Source organism: Gadus chalcogrammus, unplaced genomic scaffold (assembly GCF_026213295.1).
Source record: "Gadus chalcogrammus isolate NIFS_2021 unplaced genomic scaffold, NIFS_Gcha_1.0 GACHA100, whole genome shotgun sequence".
Lineage (NCBI taxonomy): Eukaryota > Metazoa > Chordata > Actinopteri > Gadiformes > Gadidae > Gadus > Gadus chalcogrammus.
Window position 1 is genome coordinate 135,001 of NW_026613535.1, and position 7,500 is coordinate 142,500.

Genomic DNA, 7,500 nt, shown 5'->3' on the forward strand with positions numbered 1-7,500 from the left:
CAGAATCTCCTCATCCGTAATGTACACTGGTAGACTCATAAAGGACACCACCATCTCATCTGCAGTCAAGTCTTTTGCGACGACGCTGGTCCCCCTTATCCTAAAACCATCCAACAATCGCCTCTTCCCGTTGGGGTGATTCATCGTTACTTCATATTGGTTCAATGAGAGGTAGCGACATCCCAAGACCAATCCACATACACTCTGCATCGCCCTTAGCATCTCAATCATCGGGATTTTCTCCTCTCCCACAAGCTCCACAGCCACAGACAACTCCCTGCTGTAGCTCGGGCCACCATCCGCAACCTTGTCCTCCTTCTCTCTTGTTGCTCTCTCCGCAGTCACCGGTCTCCCGCCTAGTACGTCCTCCGATGTCCTCTTCGCCACACAACCACCATCCGTCACCGCAGCAGGAGCCGTGTTCCGTTCCATGCCGTCCTCCATTCGAATTTCCGAAACCGCGTGAGACATCGAAAAAAACCGAACTAAAGTAAACTAATACTCCCCCAAACAGCAAGCTGTCGGGGGAATAAACGACGAGACGAAAAACTAACCAAAAAAATATCTATAAATACTTGATTTACCACCAAAAGAATCCTCGCTCCAACACCGTCCTCCTCTCACCACTCAAGCACACCAAACACTTCCTCAATGGGCGTATCACTTCCTCAATGGGCGTGTTCAGGGTGGTATGGCCGTAAGCAATTAGTGCAGGTGCAAAACTAGGTTTTATACAGTAGCACATAAGGAGTGAGAAAGCTGCTGAGGCTCGACGTTACACTCTTACAAAAACAATCATTAGTTAGATATAAACGGCAGTAATTGATTCAGTAGGACTCCTTATCCATGTAAACGATCATTGTGACATCTGAATTCATTAATTATCTGAAATACACTGCGTGTGCGTGTGATGTTAAATGTTTGAACCAAGGTTAACGGTTAAAGTGTCAGAGAATGGGTGGTGATTTTTTGACATCCTCCCATGATCTGAAGTGAGCGTGCGTGTTTGTGTTGGTGAAAGTTTAAGAAATGTACAACTGTCGGTTCAGCTCTCTGGTGCTCCCTGCTGGCAGTATCACTATACTGTCCTCATGTTTCACAAAAATAGTTTTGAGAGACGTTGTCAGTTTTTGTATGTTGCTTAAATCCTCCAAAGCGGTTGGTAGTAAACATCAGGTCACGGTACGCCACGGTAGGCCACGGAGTCAATGAGCTCGAGTTGAAAAAGAAAAAGCTTACAGCACCTGGTATTCCCAGGCAGTCTCCCATCCAAGTACTAACCAAGCCCGACCCTGCTTAGCTTCCGAGTTCAGACGAGATCGGGCGTGTTCAGGGTGGTATGGCCGTAAGCAATTAGTGCAGGCGCAAAACCAGGTTTTATACAGTAGCACATAAGGAGTGAGAAAGCTGCTGAGGCTCGACGTTACACTCTTACAAAAACAATCATTAGTTAGATATAAACGGCAGTAATTGATTCAGTAGGACTCCTTATCCATGTAAACCATCATTGTGACATCTGAATTCATTAATTATCTGAAATACACTGCGTGTGCGTGTGATGTTAAATGTTTGAACCAAGGTTAACGGTTAAAGTGTCAGAGAATGGGTGGTGATTTTTTGACGTCCTCCCATGATCTGAAGTGAGCGTGCGTGTTTGTGTTGGTGAAAGTTTAAGAAATGTACAACTGTCGGTTCAGCTCTCTGGTGCTCCCTGCTGGCAGTATCACTATACTCTCCTCATGTTTCACAAAAATAGTTTTGAGAGACGTTGTCAGTTTTTGTATGTTGCTTAAATCCTCCAAAGCGGTTGGCAGTAAACATCAGGTCACGGTACGCCACGGTAGGCCACGGAGTCAATGAGCTCGAGGTGAAAAAGAAATAGCTTACAGCACCTGGTATTCCCAGGCGGTCTCTCATCCAAGTACTAACCAGGCCCGACCCTGCTTGGCTTCCGAGATCAGACGAGATCGGGCGTGTTCAGGGTGGTATGGCCGTAAGCATTAGTGCATGCGCAAAACCAGGTTTTATACAGTAGCACATAAGGAGTGAGAAAGCTGCTGAGGCTCGACGTTACACTTTTACAAAAACAATCATTAGTTAGATATAAACGGCAGTAATTGATTCAGTAGGACTCCTTATCCATGTAAACGATCATTGTGACATCTGAATTCATTAATTATCTGAAATACACTGCGTGTGCGTGTGATGTTAAATGTTTGAACCAAGGTTAACGGTTAAAGTGTCAGAGAATGGGTGGTGATTTTTTGACGTCCTCCCATGATCTGAAGTGAGCGTGCGTGTTTGTGTTGGTGAAAGTTTAAGAAATGTACAACTGTCGTTTCAGCTCTCTGGTGCTCCCTGCTGGCAGTATCACTATACTGTCCTCATGTTTCACAAAAATAGTTTTGAGAGACGTTGTCAGTTTTTGTATGTTGCTTAAATCCTCCAAAGCGGTTGGCAGTAAACATCAGGTCACGGTACGCCACGGTAGGCCACGGAGGCAATGAGCTCGAGTTGAAAAAGAAAAAGCTTACCACACCTGGTATTCCCAGGCGGTCTCCCAGGCGGTCTCCCATCCAAGTACTAATCAGGCCCGACCCTGCTTAGCTTCCGAGATCAGACGAGATCGGGAGTGTTCAGGGTGGTATGGCCGTAAGCAATTAGTGTAGGCGCAAAACCAGCTTTTATACAGTAGCACATAAGGAGTGAGAAAGCTGCTGAGGCTCGACGTTACACTTTTACAAAAACAATCATTAGTTAGATATAAACGGCAGTAATTGATTCAGTAGGACTCCTTATCCATGTAAACGATCATTGTGACATCTGAACTCATTAATTATCTGAAATACACTGCGTGTGCGTGTGATGTTAAATGTTTGAACCAAGGTTAACGGTTAAAGTGTCAGAGAATGGGTGGTGATTTTTTGACGTCCTCCCATGATCTGAAGTGAGCGTGCGTGTTTGTGTTGGTGAAAGTTTAAGAAATGTACAACTGTCGGTTCAGCTCTCTGGTGCTCCCTGCTGGCAGTATCACTATACTGTCCTCATGTTTCACAAAAATAGTTTTGAGAGACGTTGTCAGTTTTTGTATGTTGCTTAAATCCTCCAAAGCGGTTGGCAGTAAACATCAGGTCACGGTACGCCACGCTAGGCCACGGAGGCAATGAGCTCGAGTTGAAAAAGAAAAAACGTACATCACCTGGTATTCCCAGGCGGTCTCCCATCCAAGTACTAACCATGCCCGACCCTGCTTAACTTCCGAGATCAGACGAGTTCAGGGTGGTATAGCCGTAAACAAATAGTACAGGCTCACAACCAGGTTTTATACAGTAGCACATAAGGAGTGAGAAAGCTGCTGAGGCTCGACGTTACACTCTTACAAAAACAATCATTAGTTAGATATAAACGGCAGTAATTGATTCAGTAGGACTCCTTATCCATGTAAACGATCATTGTGACATCTGAACTCATTAATTATCTGAAATACACTGCGTGTGCGTGTGATGTTAAATGTTTGAACCAAGGTTAACGGTTAAAGTGTCAGAGAATGGGTGGTGATTTTTTGACGTCCTCCCATGATCTGAAGTGAGCGTGCGTGTTTGTGTTGGTGAAAGTTTAAGAAATGTACAACTGTCGGTTCAGCTCTCTGGTGCTCCCTGCTGGCAGTATCACTATACTGTCCTCATGTTTCACAAAAATAGTTTTGAGAGACGTTGTCAGTTTTTGTATGTTGCTTAAATCCTCCAAAGCGGTTGGCAGTAAACATCAGGTCACGGTACGCCACGCTAGGCCACGGAGGCAATGAGCTCGAGTTGAAAAAGAAAAAACGTACAGCACCTGGTATTCCCAGGCGGTCTCCCATCCAAGTACTAACCATGCCCGACCCTGCTTAACTTCCGAGATCAGACGAGTTCAGGGTGGTATAGCCTTAAACAAATAGTACAGGCTCACAACCAGGTTTTATACAGTAGCACATAAGGAGTGAGAAAGCTGCTGAGGCTCGACGTTACACTCTTACAAAAACAATCATTAGTTAGATATAAACGGCAGTAATTGATTCAGTAGGACTCCTTATCCATGTAAACGATCATTGTGACATCTGAATTCATTAATTATCTGAAATACACTGCGTGTGCGTGTGATGTTAAATGTTTGAACCAAGGTTAACGGTTAAAGTGTCAGAGAATGGGTGGTGATTTTTTGACGTCCTCCCATGATCTGAAGTGAGCGTGCGTGTTTGTGTTGGTGAAAGTTTAAGAAATGTACAACTGTCGGTTCAGCTCTCTGGTGCTCCCTGCTGGCAGTATCACTATACTGTCCTCATGTTTCACAAAAATAGTTTTGAGAGACGTTGTCAGTTTTTGTATGTTGCTTAAATCCTCCAAAGCGGTTGGCAGTAAACATCAGGTCACGGTACGCCACGGAGTCAATGAGCTCGAGTTGAAAAAGAAAAAGCTTACAGCACCTGGTATTCCCAGGCGGTCTCCCATCCAATTAATAACCAGGCCCGACCCTGCTTAGCTTCCGAGATCAGACGAGATCGGGCGTGTTCAGGGTGGTATGGCCGTAAGCAAATAGTCCAGGCGCAAAACCAGGTTTTATACAGTAGCACATAAGGAGTGAGAAAGCTGCTGAGGCTCGACGTTACACTTTTACAAAAACAATCATTAGTTAGATATAAACAGCAGTAATTGATTCAGTAGGACTCCTTATCCATGTAAACGATCATTGTGACATCTGAATTCATTAATTATCTGAAATACACTGCGTGTGCGTGTGATGTTAAATGTTTGAACCAAGGTTAACGGTTAAAGTGTCAGAGAATGGGTGGTGATTTTTTGACGTCCTCCCATGATCTGAAGTGAGCGTGCGTGTTTGTGTTGGTGAAAGTTTAAGAAATGTACAACTGTCGTTTCAGCTCTCTGGTGCTCCCTGCTGGCAGTATCACTATACTGTCCTCATGTTTCACAAAAATAGTTTTGAGAGACGTTGTCAGTTTTTGTATGTTGCTTAAATCCTCCAAAGCGGTTGGCAGTAAACATCAGGTCACGGTATGCCACGGTAGGCCACGGAGTCAATGAGCTCGAGTTGAAAAAGAAAAAGCTTACAGCACCTGGTATTCCCAGGCGGTCTCCCATCCAAGAACTAACCAGTCCCGACCCTGCTTAGCTTCCGAGATCAGACGAGATCAGGCTTGTTCAGGGTGGTATGGCCGTAAGCAATTAGTGCAGGCGCAAAACCAGGTTTTATACAGTAGCACATAAGGAGTGAGAAAGCTGCTGAGGCTCGACGTTACACTTTTACAAAAACAATCATTAGTTAGATATAAACGGCAGTAATTGATTCAGTAGGACTCCTTATCCATGTAAACGATCATTGTGACATCTGAATTCATTAATTATCTGAAATACACTGCGTGTGCGTGTGATGTTAAATGTTTGAACCAAGGTTAACGGTTAAAGTGTCAGAGAATGGGTGGTGATTTTTTGACGTCCTCCCATGATCTGAAGTGAGCGTGCGTGTTTGTGTTGGTGAAAGTTTAAGAAATGTACAACTGTCGGTTCAGCTCTCTGGTGCTCCCTGCTGGCAGTATCACTATACTGTCCTCATGTTTCACAAAAATAGTTTTGAGAGACGTTGTCAGTTTTTGTATGTTGCTTAAATCCTCCGAAGCGGTTGGCAGTAAACATCAGGTCACGGTACGCCACGGAGTCAATGAGCTCGAGTTGAAAAAGAAGAAGCTTACAGCACCTGGTATTCCCAGGCGGTCTCCCATCCAAGTACTAACCAGGCCCGACCCTGCTTAGCTTCCGAGATCAGACGAGATCGGGCGTGTTCAGGGTGGTATGGCCGTAAGCAATTAGTGCAGGCGCAAAGCCAGTTTTTATACAGTAGCACATAAGGAGTGAGAAAGCTGCTGAGGCTCGACGTTACACTTTTACAAAAACAATCATTAGTTAGATATAAACGGCAGTAATTGATTCAGTAGGACTCCTTATCCATGTAAACGATCATTGTGACATCTGAATTCATTAACTATCTGAAATACACTGCATGTGCGTGTGATGTTAAATGTTTGAACCAAGGTTAACGGTTAAAGTGTCAGAGAATGGGTGGTGATTTTTTGACGTCCTCCCATGATCTGAAGTGAGCGTGCGTGTTTGTGTAGGTGAAAGTTTAAGAAATGTACAGCTGTCGGTTCAGCTCTCTGGTGCTCCCTGCTGGCAGTATCACTATACTGTCCTCATGTTTCACAAAAACAGTTTTGAGAGACGTTGTCAGTTTTTGTATGTTGCTTAAATCCTCCAAAGCGGTTGGCAGTAAACATCAGGGGTCTCATTTATAACCGTTGCGTACGCACAAAACGGGGCTGAAAGTTGCGTACGTGACTTTTCACGCCAAGGTTGTGATCTATAAAAAACCAACTTGACGGGAAAATGTGCGCAGCCCTAAGCAAACTCTGACCCATGCGTACGCATGGTTTGGAGGAAAAGGAGAATTGGCGACACAGACGGTGTGGTGGTGAACTGAAGTCAGACCGAAGAATTGCAGAGTGAGAAGAACGATTATGTTTTATCATCGCCCTTCATAAATTTAATTTCAACCCGTATCATGCGTTAAATCCTAATCAGAATAATTTAAGTCCACTGCGTTATTTCTCAGTTATAACTCCAGAAATATCTCCTTAGAATAGAAATAAAAAGAAATTCTCTATATTTAATCCCGTTACTCCACCATACTGTCCACTGACGGCGCGACTGCATGGAATAGAGCATCTGTCCAACATGTGTCAATAACATCATATTTTTATGTGACACTGTAAACATCTGTAATCCTTAGCCCAAGTGAAGGAGTTCAAGTACCTCGGGGTCTTGTTCGCGAGTGAGGGTACTATGGAGCGTGAGATTGGCCGGAGAATCGGAGCAGCGGGGGCGGTATTGCGTTCGCTTTCCCGCACCGTTGTAACGAAAAGAGAGCTGAGCCGCAAGGCAAAGCTCTCGATCTACCGGTCGATCTTCGTTCCTATCCTCACATATGGTCAGGAGGGCTCGGTGATGACCGAAAGGACGAGATCGCGGGTACAAGCGGCCGAGATGAGTTTTCTCAGAAGGGTGTCTGGCGTCTCCATTAGGGATAGGGTGAGAAGCTCAGCCATCCGTGAGGAACTCGGATTAGAGCCGCTGCTCCTTTACTTAGAAAGGAGTCAGCTGAGGTGGTTCGGGCATCTGGTAAGGATGCCCACTGGGCGCCTTCCTTGGGAGGTGTTTCAGGCACGTCCAGTGGGGAGGAGACCTCGGGGAAGACCCAGGACTAGGTGGAGAGATTATATCTCAACACTGGCCTGGGAACGCCTCGGGATCCCCCCGTCAGAGCTGCTCAATGTGGCCCGGGAAGGGGAAGTCTGGGGCCCCCTGCTTGAGCTGCTCCCCCCGCGAGCCGACCCCGGATAAGCGGACGAAAATGAGATGAGATGAGACTCTAAACACATAATCAAATGTC

General features: G+C 45.3%; 5 non-coding genes and 3 pseudogenes across 5 annotated transcripts; all 8 read right to left on the reverse strand.

Moving 5' to 3' along the window:
- Window positions 1–1,232: 1,232 nt before the first annotated feature.
- Window positions 1,233–1,351, reverse strand: LOC130378741 (5S ribosomal RNA). The gene has a single exon (XR_008894883.1). It is a non-coding gene; the product is annotated as a 5S ribosomal RNA (ribosomal RNA).
- A 529-nt stretch (window positions 1,352–1,880) lies between these two features.
- Window positions 1,881–1,999, reverse strand: LOC130378748 (5S ribosomal RNA). The gene has a single exon (XR_008894889.1). It is a non-coding gene; the product is annotated as a 5S ribosomal RNA (ribosomal RNA).
- Window positions 2,000–2,527: 528 nt separating this feature from the next.
- On the reverse strand, window positions 2,528–2,658 carry LOC130378761 (5S ribosomal RNA; annotated as a pseudogene).
- A 529-nt stretch (window positions 2,659–3,187) lies between these two features.
- On the reverse strand, window positions 3,188–3,296 carry LOC130378704 (5S ribosomal RNA; annotated as a pseudogene).
- Window positions 3,297–3,825: 529 nt separating this feature from the next.
- On the reverse strand, window positions 3,826–3,934 carry LOC130378705 (5S ribosomal RNA; annotated as a pseudogene).
- A 519-nt stretch (window positions 3,935–4,453) lies between these two features.
- Window positions 4,454–4,572, reverse strand: LOC130378753 (5S ribosomal RNA). Its single transcript, XR_008894894.1, has one exon. It is a non-coding gene; the product is annotated as a 5S ribosomal RNA (ribosomal RNA).
- Window positions 4,573–5,101: 529 nt separating this feature from the next.
- Window positions 5,102–5,220, reverse strand: LOC130378759 (5S ribosomal RNA). Its single transcript, XR_008894900.1, has one exon. It is a non-coding gene; the product is annotated as a 5S ribosomal RNA (ribosomal RNA).
- Window positions 5,221–5,739: 519 nt separating this feature from the next.
- On the reverse strand, window positions 5,740–5,858 carry LOC130378727 (5S ribosomal RNA). The gene has a single exon (XR_008894870.1). It is a non-coding gene; the product is annotated as a 5S ribosomal RNA (ribosomal RNA).
- Between the last annotated feature and the right edge of the window lie 1,642 nt (window positions 5,859–7,500).